Raw genomic sequence first — 15370 nt, 5'->3', positions numbered from 1 at the left:
AAAACCTAACAGACCTGGCAAGGATGCTGACTGGTCCTAACCAGCCTGCCATCATCAGACATGATTCTGGACTCCTGGAGTGAGAGCCTGTGATCTCAGGAACCACAACATGAAACCTTTCCTGGGGGGAGGTATTACACCTGCTCCCCCAGGCAGGCACCGTGCACTATCGGTCAGCTCCAAGGCTTTACCACCTTTGAAGTATGACATCTGCCTTTTCTGCCAGCAGAAGATGTCCTCCCAACGGTTTTGTCCCACTTTAGGTAGGAAATCAGTGGAAAACATAGCAAGGATAGGAGGAGTGGCATCTCCTGTCTGCCCCCCTCCCCCCACAGGAGTGGCAGGCGAATTGACCACTCCATTTCATTTTCTTTAATCTTGGATGGTAGGAAAATAGCCAATCAGGGTTAGGGATGTGACCCCTTCTCACAGGAAGCGATCACTTAGTGGGTGTAGCCACCCTAAGGTAGATGGCACATTGGCCACTAGCAGGTACTCCCCCTAACACTCCCTAATTACAGAATTTAGAGGGCATCTCTAGACCAAGAGATTAGATTCAACAGACACAAGAAGACCGGGAACAAAGAAGACCCAAGACATGAGAACCAAAGTCTTGCTGAACAAACAAAAACGGGCCAAACCCTGCCTGCTCCTCTAAAGACTCAACAATCACTGCTGATGTGCTGTCTGGAAACCTCAAGGATGCTGCAAAACCCCAGAGCACCACCAGCCTTCTAAAAATTGCCACAATCTCCCTTTGAGTGAAGGTATCACTCTCCTGCACCTTGCAGACAAGGAACCCATGAAGTTTGGTAAAGTGACTAGCTGCTGACCAACGACCAACAGCCCAGCGAAATGTGTACAACAGCCCCTAAGAACAAGACCTGCCACTGTGCCAAGTTTAGTGGCACACTGACTCTTCAAGGCTGTGGCGTACTACTAACCGTGTTACAGGACCCCCAACATCAGACACTCAGAAGCAAAGTCTACTCTGGTCTCCCAAAAGCCCAGAAGCAAGCACCAGTTGAGGGACTTCAGGACACCCAAGAACCATCCCCCTCTGAGTGGCACTGCAGACCTGAAATCCACCCTCAAAGTCACCAGCTTCTAATTCCAAGGACCCTAAGATGCACAACTCCTGCTTGACCTATGTCTTATCCAGGTGACTGGTTGACACCTGTTCGGTATAAGTCAATAAGGATGCTCAATGGAGGAGCCAAGATGGCGGCCGGGATGGTCGCTTGATCCCAGCGCTCCGTTCCCGGCCACTTCAAGATATCCTAACAGGCGCCCCCCCCAGCGGCCTGGCAGAGACGGCCGGGACAGCGGCGAGGCTGGGGAAGACCGGGGCACTCAACGCGCGCTACGAACGCTCACCGGACCTTGTGAGGCGAGTCTGGGACTCGTCGGTCCGCGTCGGGAGCAGCGCGAGGCGAGGGGAGCTGTGGCTGCAGCCCCGGTTGATTTCACCGGGCGCGGCCGCTGTTTACCTCCCCGCCTACCCGCGACAGGGAGAGCAGGGGAGGCGCGGCTGGAGGAGGCTGGAGCAGTGTAGTTCTGCTGGGCGCTCCGGGACACAGATTTGAAGAGCTCGGGCGCCATTTTGGATATCGGCGGCCGGCAGGAACGAAAGCGGCGTAGGAACAGCGAGGAGGCCCGGTGGGGCAGACGTGAGGCGGCGGCGGCTCATCAGGAAGCGGGGATTCCAGGGGGGGAAAAAAATAAATAAAATAAAAAAAGGGGTGAAATAAAGAAGAGGATAAATTAAAGACTGCGGTGAGGAGAGTGCCTACTTGGAGGGGAGCACCAATCTATACAGAGGAGGTAAACCTAGGGGGCGGCAATCAGCTCCCCCCCCCCCCTTTTTTCACTCCACCGCTCCATCCAACCTACTGGGCAAGACAGAAGCGCATTACGTGCTCCTGGGAACACAGCTTATGCACCAGAGGCAAAATGGATGGCTGGGCAAGATTGTGGGTGAGTGGACTGCCCTGGACTTGCTAGCGGAGGGTCTCTGCCGCAAGTGTTCCTCGCTGCTCAAGGTATATTTGCAGCATCTCGCAAGCGCCTCAACCCGGGATCTTTCCCGCGCCTCGGCGCCTCACCCGGCCGCCCAGCAACTCTACCCTCTATCTGAGGGAAACCCCTGGCATCAAGCCCTACCGCCACACAAGAAGAAGCTAGTGCTCTCCCCCAATGACAGTATCCTCTACATACCTCAACATGCCCGGTGGACAGCTCCACAGAAACGCAGAGTTAGAACATTGAACTCAACAATGACTGCAGTATTTCTCACTGAACACACAGGCCATAATTAACCAAATTGGGACTGGATGCTTCTTTGCTTTGCTGCCTAATCGCAAGCCCATCAGTGCGTAATCCCTGTGGATAGGGAGGCAATCTCATAACAGTCCAAATGGCCGGTAGAGCCAAGTCAGCCAAGAACCCAGATCGAACTACGCAAGCGATAACGCCTACGGATCAACAACTTGGCCCATCCTTACAATCTCTAGAAAACACACTCCTAGCGCATTCAGCCCAGTTCGAGAAAGTATTGCAGGCAAAACTGGACACTAAGACATCACTGGAGGGCAGAATTGATGCAGTTGTGCAAGACCTGAACCTCCTACGAGTGGATCATCGTAGCCTAGCCGAAAAAGTAAAAACAACTGAAGCTGAGATAGCGGAATTAACCCCAGTGGTGCAAGGGAATCAAAAACAGAATCAGCGCATGGATGAAGAGCTGAAGATACTCTGGAGAAGATCCGAGGAAATGGAGAGCAGTGCGCGCCGAAATAACGTGAGATTCCTGGGATTTCCGGAAAGTATGCGCCAACCGGAATCAGAAATTTCCCTAGAGCAGTGGCTAATTAAAGAAGTGTTAAGTGGGGCTCCATCCAAGTTTTTCTCAGTTGAAAGGGCTTACAGAGTTCCGGGTAGGCCCCCGGCCCCTGGTCAGTCCCCCAGACCACTGATCGCCAGGTTCTTAAATTACAGAGATCGGGACGCAATTTTGCAACTGTTCCGCAATAAGGGCCCGTTCAAGTATGAAGATTCGAACATCAATGCCTACCCTGACTTCACGCAGGAGGTGCAGAATCGGCGTAACTCTTTTGTTAAAATCAAGCAACGCTTACGAGAACAGAACATAAAATATGCCCTGCTCTTCCCAGCCAAGTTAAGAGTAGTGATGGAAGACCGTACCCATATATTTACCAGCACTGAGGACGCCTGGACATGGCTCCATGCCAAGGGCCTTGCACACCCCCGGGAAGACGCAGAGGAGGACGAGAAATGGGGGAGATCCACTGCAGGGACGAGATCCAAACGGCGTACCAGAGGCCAGCCAAATGTCAGGCAGGCAGCAGAGGAAAGAGCAAAAGTGCTTAAAGAGACGCCGATACACATGCAAAGCAGAAACATAACTCCCGGTGGGCGTGTGGAGCTGGAATTGGATTCAGACACAGCCAGCTCCGCATCCACTGTAACAGGAGAACTAGGTGGGCCGAAGGTCACCCCAAGATCTGCTGATGAACTATAATCTAGTGGATCAGATCCAGAGTGAACACAAGGGATGGCGATTGCAACAGGAAAATCTGCAGAGACTCCACGACACTGCCGTGCTGCGGGGATGGAGTGCTTCCAACAATTTACATCTTTGATATAAATACTAAGCTAAGTGACTTGGGGCACAATCAGATGGCAAGTGGCGGGCGGGTGGGGCCAGAGGGAACGGAAACATGCCAAGGGGGGGCGCCTGAAGACATTGACAGACTTGGTCTGTGGCATGATGTGAGCCCCTTATAAGAGCCACATCTGTAAGATATGAGAATCCCACCAAGTAAATCCAACTGGATAAAAGTTATGTTACACTTTTTTAAGTTTTGTAGTCCCACTGTAGTTGTAAGCAGCATAGGGGGTTTAATTAGGGGGGTGGGGATTAGTAGTTTAGTAGAAATGCAGCGATCGGAATCACTTAATGCATTAAAGATGGATTTGCACCCGCTATATCTAAATATTAGCAGCAGAAAGGCAGAGACCAGGTGGGCCAACATTAAAACCCAGGCCCACGACATAGCAACATATCTCCTGCACCCTACAAGATGTCTTCTAGAAGTAACATGGGGAACCAGTATATTATATTAACATGGAATGTCAGGGGCCTTGGGACGCCGAACAAACGGGCTAGAGTGCATGCTTGACTTAAGAGACTAGGAGTGCATATTGCTATTTTGCAAGAGACACATATGCTTGAGGGGGATCTACGAGACATGCGCGTGAAGTGGGGGGGCCAGCTGATAGGCACAACATATTCGACCTTTGCGAGAGGGGTGCTGATTTGGATAGCAGCGGGAGTTCCATTCCTCATGTCAACACACAAGATAGACCAGGGAGGGAGGTACGTAGTAATGGAGGGCAGATTAGATGGTAGACAAGTGGCTGTGGTCGGGGTATACGCCCCCAATAGTGGCATCATAGGCTTTCTCACCACTCTCACCCCAACGCTGCTGACCCACCCCTTGTCATCTGGGGTGGTGATTTTAATAGCACCCCAGTGGCAGCATTAGATAGAACTAGCGCCCATCAGAATGCATCAATTAACAGGAAGCTCGTAAGTCCTCTGCAAGAATGGGCAAATGTTATGGGCTTATATGATGTATGGCGGTTAGGTCATCCAGAGCAAAAAGAATATTCATTTTATTCGGTCCCACATAATACCCATACTAGAATTGATATAATATGGGGCACCCGCGAAATGGGGGCGCTGATAACTGAATCTGAATACTTGGCAAAGACAGTCTCGGACCATGCGCCTCTGCGGGTCACCCTGAACTGGGGTAGGGCACGTCAGGTAATTCCCACTTGGAGATTCCAGGCGGAGGCTCTACAAGACCAAGCATTCGCTGCAACACTGGGGGAATCTATAGGCCAATATTGGGAAATAAATGCTATGTCTGCAACAACCCGGGCGATAGAATGGGATGCCCACAAAGTAGTGGCCCGTGGAGTATGTATGTCTACTACGTGGGGAGTGAGACGCTCCTTACAGACGGAAATTAGCAAACTCGAGAAGGAGCTGAGGATTGCGGAAAAAGCAGTAGCACGGGGGGAAATTACCAGTACTGTCCTTAAAGAAAAGCGCTTAAAATACAATGAGGCAGATAGCAGGCTCCGTTGCCACGACTATAAATATTACTTAACCAGGTTGCAAACGGAAGGAGATAGATCAAGCAGAATGCTAGCGTGGCTACTCCGCGAGGATAGACTGCAGGCTCCGATAGGGGCCATCCGGGTGAGCGCGCAAGAAATGGCTACTACACAAGCAGAAATAAACGAGGTCTTTAGGAATTACTACTCTAAGCTATACACTAAACGTACCTCGTGCACGGCTACACAACTAGACGCCTTTCTGGTGGACTCCTTCCTTCCCCAACTACCACAACCAGACAGAGATGGAATTGAAACCCCTATAACAATAGCAGAAATAGAACTAGCCCTTGCACAGCTGCCCAGGAATAAAGCACCTGGCACTGCTGGCCTCCCCTCGGAGTATTATAAAGCCTATTTACCCAGTCTGAAATCCCATCTGCTAGGCGTGTTCCAGGAGGCGTGGACTACAGAAAGCTTACCCACATCTCAAAGGGAAGCTATGATAGTGGTACTCCCTAAACAGGGTCGAGATCTCACGGATGTGAAATCCTACAGACCACTATCGCTGTTAAATACAGACTGCAAAATATTAGGCAAAATATTGGCCAACAGGTTAGCCCCCCTCATGCAATTACTGATACACGCAGATCAGAGTGGCTTCATTCCCAAGCGCAACACCTTTCTGAATATTCGAAGATTGCTGGGCATAATGGGAGACACCCCCAAGAATGCGCAGGAGGAAATGGTGCTCTCACTAGACATAGAAAAGGCCTTTGATACGCTCGAGTGGGACTTTCTGTTGCCCACGATGGCCCGTATGTGAATAGGCCCTAATTATATCCGCTGGGTTCGGACATTGTACTCTAGCCCGAACGCGAGGGTGAAATCAGGCGGGGCGATCTCTGATAGTTTTCCGATTTTTAGGGGGACATGGCAGGGATGCCCCCTATCCCCGCTACTGTTTGCCATAGCAATGGAACCGTTAGCGGCAAAAGTTCGCCTCATGGAGCACGAATGGGGAATTATTAGGAATGGGTTACATCACACGATTTCACTATATGCAGATGATGCGTTGATATATATCAGGAACGGCTGTGCAGCTATCTCACCTGTAATATCTTTATTGGCGGAATTTGGAGGCCTTTCAGGCCTTGTGGTAAACTGGGAGAAGTCGTGTGTCTTTCCCCTGGTAAAAAGGGCTCCCAACAATCACGATCCCCCAGAGACAGGACATCTTAAGTGGTGCCCTACAACATTTAAATACCTAGGGATAAACATATACCATGCCACGGAAGACTTAAGAGACGGGAATCTGGGGAAGGCGCTAACATCTATAAAAGGCTCCTTACAATTCTGGAATAAGCTCCCTCTCTCGCCACCCGGCAAGGTGGCGATTGCTAATATGTTGATTCTACCTAGGCTTTTATATTACTTTGCGGCCCTACCGATAATTATTCCCAAAAACTTCTTCAGCAATCTAAACACAGCACTGCTGCAGCTCATCTGGGGAGGCGGCAGAGCACGAGTGGCGCTACCCACACTGCAATGCCCGCTGGATAATGGTGGCCTAGGAACTCCGAATTTTGAAAAATACTATGCAGCCGCACAACTTCAATGGGTCCAATATTGGATCCACAGACCAGAGCAAGCGGAACCTATGAGCCTAGAGCCTCTGCGGAACGGGACTCCCCTTTTGAATTGGCTGTCGACGAAGCCCCCCAAAGGGGCACTGGTCAACCCATTGCTTGCAGCTGCGTACGCGTGCTGGGCCAGATATGTGCAAAAAAGAGCGGATAAGCTCCCATACTCTCCACACGTACCGCTAAACTATTTATTGGTTGGAAACGCAGCCAGAATGCAAGCTGTAAAGCTATGGAACGAAGCAGGAATACTGACCGTAGGGGATTGCTATGAAGACGGTAAATTAATGACGTTCGAGGCCCTTCAGGCTCTCACGGAGATTAATCCGGGACAGTTCCTGACATACCATGCCGTATGTCACGAAATCAGGAAAATTTGGGGAATGGGCACCTTGGAACCAGAGATCTCCCCTGTGCTTCACCAGCTTCTACAACATAGCGATCAAACAAAAACAATATCCAACCTATATAGAATCCTCAACAAGCCCCCTGATTCACAGACAGGGAAAGCATGGGACAGATGGAATGCAGCACTCCCCACCCCGATCCCACTGGAAGACTGGCCCAAGGCCCTGTCCCACATCAGAGGTGTGTCAAGGAATCCTAGATTTAGATATACCCAAGTCAATTACACGCATCAAACATATCTTTCCCCAACTAGAATAAAGCGCATGTTCCCCGATGCAGGATCAATGTGCCCCAGATGCAGATTGCCGTCAGCACCCTTTTTCCACATGGTATGGGATTGCCCGAATATACAAACGGCCTGGGTGGAGGTGGTAGAGGAGGTATCTGGACTTACGGGACTGGCACTGATAGCAGACCCTGGGTCCTGCCTGCTGGGACTTAAGAAAAGACCAAAAAAACAAAGACATTTACATAAATTTATAGATCTGGCCTTTTTAATGTATAAAAGGTTAATAGCAATGCATTGGAAAGCCTCTATGGCTCCCGATCTGAAATCCTGGCACTCTCTAATAACACGCTGGGCGTGCACTGAATATCAAGTACTAAAAAGAATGGTGCGCGAAGGGCGACAACATACAGGATGCTCTACATGGGAGGATATGGTAACAAAGCTGGAGGCTAAAAACTATGAAAAGCCTCCTTGAATTGGGGTGCGCGTACTCGCAACAACCACAGCATACATTCCCCTGCACCCCCCATCACGGAAACAGAATTTATAAGACACCCAGACAACACAGTGCACATACATCATCTCCTCCCATCTCTCTAGTAATAATCGCCCACTTAAATTATGTCACCACAGTGTTAGCGCGGCGCGGGGAGCAGTAAACCAGGGGAGCTACCCGTATACACTAATCCAGTTGATGCCCCCCCCTCAGACATTTAGGGAACCCATGCACGTAAAGTAAGGTTCACACTGGTCTCAAACGAATGCCTATATAAAATAAACAGTGGAGGATAAACCTATGGAGGGTGTAGCCAGGAATGATACTGCAAGATTAGAAGTGTTCCGTGAAGTGCATATTGGGGGGGTGTGTATTTGTTTCATGACGTAGATAATTAGCCATTGTTTTGATTTTTCCTGTGGCTGCAACTGAACAATTTGTATCATTTTTTGAAGAATAAAACCAATAAATATATTTAAAAAAAAAAAAAAAGGATGCTCAATGGAGGACCACACGCCAATTATGAATACAATTTAGCTTTACTAGAATTTCAGGTGAATATATGTATTTAGCACATCAACAATAGTAGAATAAGAATAGCAATGAAAACATCTATTTATATATGAGTACACTACAAAGAGCATCTATACATATATATAAGCAAAGAGTTCATTGACAGATATAAACTTTGATTAACTGTATACCAAAATGAATCACACTACGATGTTCAGGAAGCAAAATATAAAGGAGTTGAATACTTCAGATAAGCTTTGATTTACTACACACCAAAATGCATGTATCAATTACTGCAGCAGGCTTACACTACGATGTTCAGAAAGCAAAATATAAACGAGCTGAATACTTTAGATTAGCTTTGATTAACTGCATACCAAAATGCATGCTTCAATTACTGCAGCAAGCTCACACTACGATGTTCAGAAAGCAAAATATAAACAAGCTGAATACTTCAGATTATAAACACAGTGCAAGCATAATAATCAATCATAATAATAGAGCAGAGAAACAAAGGCCTTTCATCCCTGTGTGGAACTTAACTTAGTCCACGAAATGCTGGGAAGCCCTCTACCGCCTGCTTGGACCTCTCTCCCCCTCAAGCGTAACGGTCTCTGAACAGCAAAACAGGGAGGCAGCGCTGGGCCATGGCAGATTTCACAACCCCATCTGCGAGCTTCAAATCCCTCACCCGTACTTCAGTGCTTAAATAACTCGAAGCTTGGATTCTATCTCTTTCTGGCATTTTCTAGCTATGTTATCAGCACTCGTCTCTTGGCTGCTCTGCCCTTCCCCAGCCTTTGTTTTCATTCCATCTTCTCCCTGTACTCTTGTTCTCAAGGTTGAGACGGAGTCTCCTACACAAACAAGCTTGAAAATAATATCATGAACTTTTCCACGTTGTTCGTGGGTTTCAGCAGGCATCACGCTCATCTACACTGCTCAAGCTAATTAACCCTTTGCGTCACCATGTCTTCCGCACCTTTCCCTATACTGATCAACCTATTTGCACTGCACCTAGTCTCCCTGACCCTTCCATCGAACAACCAACTGTGTTCTAGGGGCCCCTAACCCTTTGGGAACTCCACCCTCCAAGGGGACCCATCGGACTTACATTTAAGTCCAACTTTGCAGTGTGTTTCTAAGTGTTCCTCTCTCCTTTGGAGCCAGCTTCAAGACTGAAGTACTTACCATATACTGATGATCTAGGACTTTAACATTTTATAAAAATCTGAAGTATTTTTGTAAATTAGTCTCTAGTTATTCTTCTGAGTGTGTGTCCACATTTACTGTTCTAGGGGCCCCTAATCCTTTGGAAACTCCACCCTCCAAGGGGACCCACCGGACTTACATTTAAGTCCAACTTTGCAGTGTGTTTCTAAGTGTTCCCCTCTCCTTTGGGGCCAGCTTCAAGACTGCAGTACTTACCATATACTGATGATCTTGGACTTTAATACTTTATAAAAATCTGAAGTATTTTTGTAAATTAGTCTCTAGTTATTCTTCTGAGTGTGTGTCCACATTTACTGATAATGTGAGTACAATAAATACTTAGCACAACTCCTAGATTGGCCTAACTGTACGCCCACACTACCACAAAAACAGAGCCTTAGGTGGTCTGCTTTTTACCTCTGGATACCAAGATGAGGTTGCTTGGACTCTCTGCACAGTATACATCATTGTTGTCCACTACATAGAGAGCCAGCCTACTACACGGCCTTGAAACTAGTGCAGTAACTGGAACTGGGGACTCGTTTTCGTGTCTCGGCATCAGCTAAATAGTCTGTAATTCCAGGCAAATCAATGAATCTTCTCATGTCTAGAAAAATCTACAACATATTCTGCCACTCTTATAAAACATTGACTCCGACTGCAGGGGCCTACCATAACAATGTGGCTTTAGTGAGAGGCCTGGGAGCAGAGGACCGTACCGTTCGAGTGCGATGCAATTCTTCTCTTCATGGCAGGGAGGAAGAATGTGAAGGCCTGCCCCTCCATTTCAAGTAAGGCATAAAGGGAAAGTGGACCTTTTTACCCATATTTCCATCCTATCCCACACAGCAACTCTTAAAGGGGAAGTCATCGTTTTTCTGGTGTGTATACTCCGGCATGGCCATGCCCAAGAAAGAACTCTGTGATTTACATTAACTCCTCATTGTGGGAGTGCACAAAAGGGGGGGAAAGGCACTATTAGAACCCCCCCGTTCCCGTTTTGACCTTCAGTTTGGCCTAAGTTCCTTTGAGTAATTAAGGCTTACTAAACCCCTAATTGAAAAGGAAACCTCCCACAGCAACAGCCCCAAATTCAAGACATGACATGGACAAGCAGGGTCAGAACAAGCAACAAGGCGAGATGGAAGAAAAACTGCAGAGGTTGTAGATGGCAACTGAAAAGCAGAGCAAGGACAAGGAGTGGTTGCACTGCAAGCTGGATGAGGAACCACAAGAGAATCTTGACAAGTAACAAGATGATGTGCCTGCAGACACCGTGGGGGATGCAGACTGGACCCCCCACCAACCCAGATGGGCGGCCCAGGCCAAAGAAGCGTCAAAGGAGGGAGAACAAGGTGCCTGAAAAAAGCGGCCCACAAGTCGGGGGTGTTGCGGGCAGAGCTTCTACCTGCAGCTGAGAGCGGTTTCCATGGGCAATGCCAGCCAGAAGACAGATGGAGAACATATCAGTGAAATTGTAAAAAATTATTGCAGTCATTTGCACCCCTCCTGTTTAGCAACAAAAGTTCAGCACAGGGGCAGGTGGGGGGCACCCAAGAGTGCAATCCATCACCGCGGGGGTGAAGTAGAGAGCCACAAACAGGGCAATACTTAATCAGTGACCATGTAATGGAGTGGCGCAGGGGCCAATGCCACGCAATCTGAGTGAAGCCCGGGAACAGTAGGGCAGGCAATGGAGGCTTGCGCAAGGATGTCACAATGGCAACCATCAATGGTAGCTAAGGCAACAGGGCTAGCAGACCTCCTCCCCATGGCGGTCAAAGAGAGGATTTGGAGGAGGGAGTTTATTGATATTTTGACACTATTAGAAATACAGAAAGAGGGTTTATTATTTTAACAGGGTCCCGGCCTAGGACAGTCTAGGAAGTCGGGCATTCATTCTTTCGCAGGGTGCAGTCATGGTGGACCCAGGGCAGCAACAGACAGGCCGGCGGGCCAGCAGCCACGAGCAACAGATGGTGGGGGTGTCGGGATGAAATGGAGCCAACTGTCAGCAACACTATAAAAGATAAGGGCATCCGCTTCCCGGCACCCAGACATTTTAATAATACACTTGGAGGGAAATGATCTTGCACAGCTGGGAAGAAAAGACCTCCTATATGACGTGCGGCCGAGGCTGACCAAGGCAGCAAGAGCATTTGGCAGTACCACCTTAATCTGGTCAGAGATCATCCCCTGGATCAAGTGGCATGGTGTGGTGTGCAACGAAGCAGTCGACAATTCCAGGCAGAAGTTGAATATAGCAGTGGCCAAATATTGCAAGGCAAATTGTAATGAAAGCACCAGGCATGGTCTGATACACCTGCATCACCTGGAAATATATGGCCCAGATGGGGTACACATGTCAGAAGGAGGGATGGGCGTGTTTTAGGCCAATATGTGGGCAGTCATGGCAATAGCAGGCTGTATATAAACACAAAAAAATGTATATAAACAAAGGAGAAAAAGGGGAGCCTCCTGGAGAAGTAAGCCTCTGGTGGCCTGGCAGATAAAATGAGGACATCTGGTTGGTTATGGAGGTGACCTGTCTGACATGTAAGTTTATGACACGTCAATTGCAGATGATTTATGGTCTTGAATAAAGTGAGGCCACGGTTTTCGACAAGATAACATGATTTAGGTGTATAATTCTATGACCTGGACTAAATAAATCTAAGAAATACACAAGGTCTGGAGTGGTCCAATGCAGGGAGGTGGGGCAGGCGGTAATAAACTAGAACAACATACTTATGCAGGAGGACCCATTGTGCAACTTTGGCAGATTGTTAGGGATTAGAGGGGGTACAAGTGAGATTCTGAAACTGACATTTGTTTTTGCAGTTTTACAAAGCTCGAACACGACCTGAAGGTATTGGCTTTACATGAGCACAAGTTACATTACACGATGACACAAGAGTTCATTTTTTGATAGGCACAAACACCCCTTCCCCCACCCCACCACCACCCCGGGTGCGAGGAAGGGCAAACCCGGTGGACGTGAGCGCCTGCTTGAAGGGAAGCGTGAAACCGTATAAGAGGACGTAAAGACTGTCTATGCGACTGTCTTGGCTTTCTCTGTTTTGAGAAACTCTCCATGAAGCTCTCATGGAATTATCGTCAATCATCCGCACATCGGGCTAGTGAATCAAAAGACAGCCCCTGATTCTCGGATTCTGTGGCATTTGTGAAATATAGCAAGCTCGAATTGTTGCTGCGCTCACAAGCGGGGGGAAACCCGAAGACCCTCAGACTCTATCCCCACACCGACCACTTTCACACTCACCGCTAGGCGGGGAACCGCAGCCATAACCCCGCTAAATGTTTGTATCACGTTGGCCCTTTGAATGTGATCGCGCGCCCCTTGCGTTTTTTTCTGCAAGTGTGTTTTGTCTTGTTTGAACATGTGTACTCGCACTACTGTACATGAATGTTGAGTAACCTGAAGCTATGACAAATCACCCCTGCTCCTCCCACGCCCTCTTTCACACACTAAACCGGGGGAGTGTGAGGCACTACGGCTAGACCGAAGGCGTTGGAATTAGGGAACTAGGTTCGATCCTCGCATCAGCTCAACATCCTATGATTCTGGGCACATCCTGTAATTTTCCTGTGCCTAAAAGAGAAAATGATTGTGACCTTTTGTAATGTAACAGGCCTTGTACTTATGGTTAGCGCTCTAATGCCTTCGAGTCGAGCTCGCGCTACACAAAGCTACAAAAAGAGAAAGATTCGCCATATTTCTTTGACCTCCTATCGTCTAATTTTATAAGCACCTAATTTTATAAAATAGCGTTTCAGTTCAACCACATGTAAGCACTCCCAGGCAATGTCCGTGTCCTGGCATGGCAATTGTGTTTATTGCGCGTTTGCCTTCCCCACTACTCGTTTATTTGTATTTAGTCATCGGCAAATATACTTTTATGACTTCCTCCACTTGTGTTTTGTGATGGCATTTCGCCCTCGGCTTTGGGTATTCAACTGCATGTTTAGGCGTAGTTTGAGGTGATTTTCACAGCATGTTTTTACCGGTTGTTCCGTGCCATCTCCCGCGATCTGTTCGCCAGCAGCAGAAGGCTTCCAAGCTGTGGGCAACTTGCTATTATGCCCACACTAGTTGCGATTCTGCTCCGAATCTTCATGCGTGCATCTCATTAAAAAATGTGCGCGACTGACGCTCCGCTGCCCAGATGGCTAAAAAAAATACAAGAAAAAAACATTCTTTCACGTCAGTTGTCAAAAGGGATCATGTTTAAAGTTCTGGCTAATACAAGCCTGGAGGCAGGACTCTCCTCGCAGCCCTGCCGGTCGCCTTATCTGAACGTATGTTGTTTTAAGGGGCAAAGCCGGAAAGCCACGCCTGTCAGTGACAGCTTCCAAGAGGGTGAACTCTGCTCCTCCGTCCTCTCTCTCACACTGCCGCGCTCTCTCCTAATCCCGCTCTCCCTCCTGCCCGCCACCCTCTCTATCTCGTTCCCGCCCACTTTCTCTCCCAGCCTCCTTTTTCCCCCTCTCTCTCTCACTCTCTGGAGGAGGCGTGCAGACTTCGCTCGTCTGGAGGAAGCTTTCAATGTGGGAAAAGCAGCGACTTGCACTTTGGACGGAAGATACTGCAAATGCAACTTTAACTGCTCTTTTTTCACCGCTGGTTACCGGAGTGTGAAATGGCACCCCGAGCGATATCGTGGCTACGGGACCAGAGGGACGACCCTGTGAGGTATGTGAAAGGAAGGGGCGCTGGCTTGGGTAGGGCATGGGAAGACGAGGCGCTCGTGTGAGGTGGGGCAATGGATGAAGGGGCGCTGGTTTGATGTAGGGCATTGAAGAAGGGGCGCTAGTTTGAGGTATGGTGCTGGAAGAAGGGGCGTTCGTGTGAGGGAGTTAAAGAGGAGCAGAGAGACCGTTTAAAGCATATTATGAGAAGCAGGGGTCCTGTGTGAGGAAGTACACTGAAAGCAAGGGCGTCCGTGTCTGGTATGGTATTAAAAGCAGAGGCATCACTCGGAGCTTAAGGCATTAGAAGCAGGGACGTGGAGCAAAGGCAGTAGCAATACTGTGAATAATGCACCAGGTGCCGTGACACCGGTACCCTGTAAAGGGGGGAGGGGGATACTGGATCAGAAGTACAGCTGCATCTTAACCATTCGCCGGAAGGGTGGGGCATTTTCCTAGCGTTGCCCATTGCATCTTTGCTACGCCATTGGGGCATTGAAAGCTGTGATGCCCATCTCAGGCAGTACATGGGGAGCGGGGACACATGTGAGAGGTAAGGCATTATAATCAAGGACTTACGAGTGAGGTAGGGGATGGGCAGGACTAAAGCACTTGTGAGATGGAGAATGGAAAGCGTGGACACCCTGGTTAGCTACGGCATGAGAGGTGGTGACGTCCATTTGAGGTTGCTCGTATGATACAGTGATGCTAGAAGCAAAACGGGTTGTAGTGGTAGACAAACAGAAGCAAATAATGCTATCTTGGTTGGCAACGCACGGCCCTGGCTGGAGTCTGCCACTGTCAAACGTTGAACAAATGGCGAGGAAGCTTATTTTTATTACATCTAAACTTCGCTTCTTCACTGTTAATTAAGTGCCTTTCTAAAACGTAGAATGAATTTCCAAGGTCACACAGCAAAATACACGTGGTGCTTCCTCGAGCCCATGGCAAGGTGTCCTATTGGCCTTGTTTACCTGCTCACCGCGCGCCTTCTCTAAAAAAGAATGAGTG

At 48.6% G+C, this 15370-nt stretch overlaps 1 protein-coding gene and 1 long non-coding RNA gene across 5 annotated transcripts in view; one reads left to right on the top strand and one right to left on the bottom strand.

The window, feature by feature from the left end:
- Positions 1 to 14009, bottom strand: part of LOC138266589 (uncharacterized) — a 159077-nt gene extending 145068 nt beyond the window's left edge. The window contains exon 1 of one of the 2 annotated variants that reach the window (XR_011199560.1): positions 13676 to 14009. This is a non-coding gene — a long non-coding RNA (uncharacterized lncRNA). Of the gene's footprint in view, positions 1 to 12932; positions 13006 to 13675 lie in introns of those variants that run through there. The other variant, XR_011199559.1, reaches the window with a different exon arrangement.
- Positions 14010 to 14080: 71 nt separating this feature from the next.
- P2RY1 (purinergic receptor P2Y1) overlaps positions 14081 to 15370 on the top strand; it is a 218230-nt gene continuing 216940 nt past the window's right edge. For all 3 annotated transcript variants that reach the window (XR_011199372.1, XM_069213323.1, XM_069213322.1), the window contains exon 1: positions 14081 to 14363. The gene's annotated coding sequence lies outside the window, so the exon portion shown is untranslated. The remainder of the gene's footprint in view (positions 14364 to 15370) is intronic.

Source organism: Pleurodeles waltl, chromosome 11 (genome assembly GCF_031143425.1).
Source record: "Pleurodeles waltl isolate 20211129_DDA chromosome 11, aPleWal1.hap1.20221129, whole genome shotgun sequence".
NCBI lineage: Eukaryota > Metazoa > Chordata > Amphibia > Caudata > Salamandridae > Pleurodeles > Pleurodeles waltl.
Note: the sequence above shows the minus strand (reverse complement) of the source record. Positions and strands in the feature narration are given on the sequence as shown.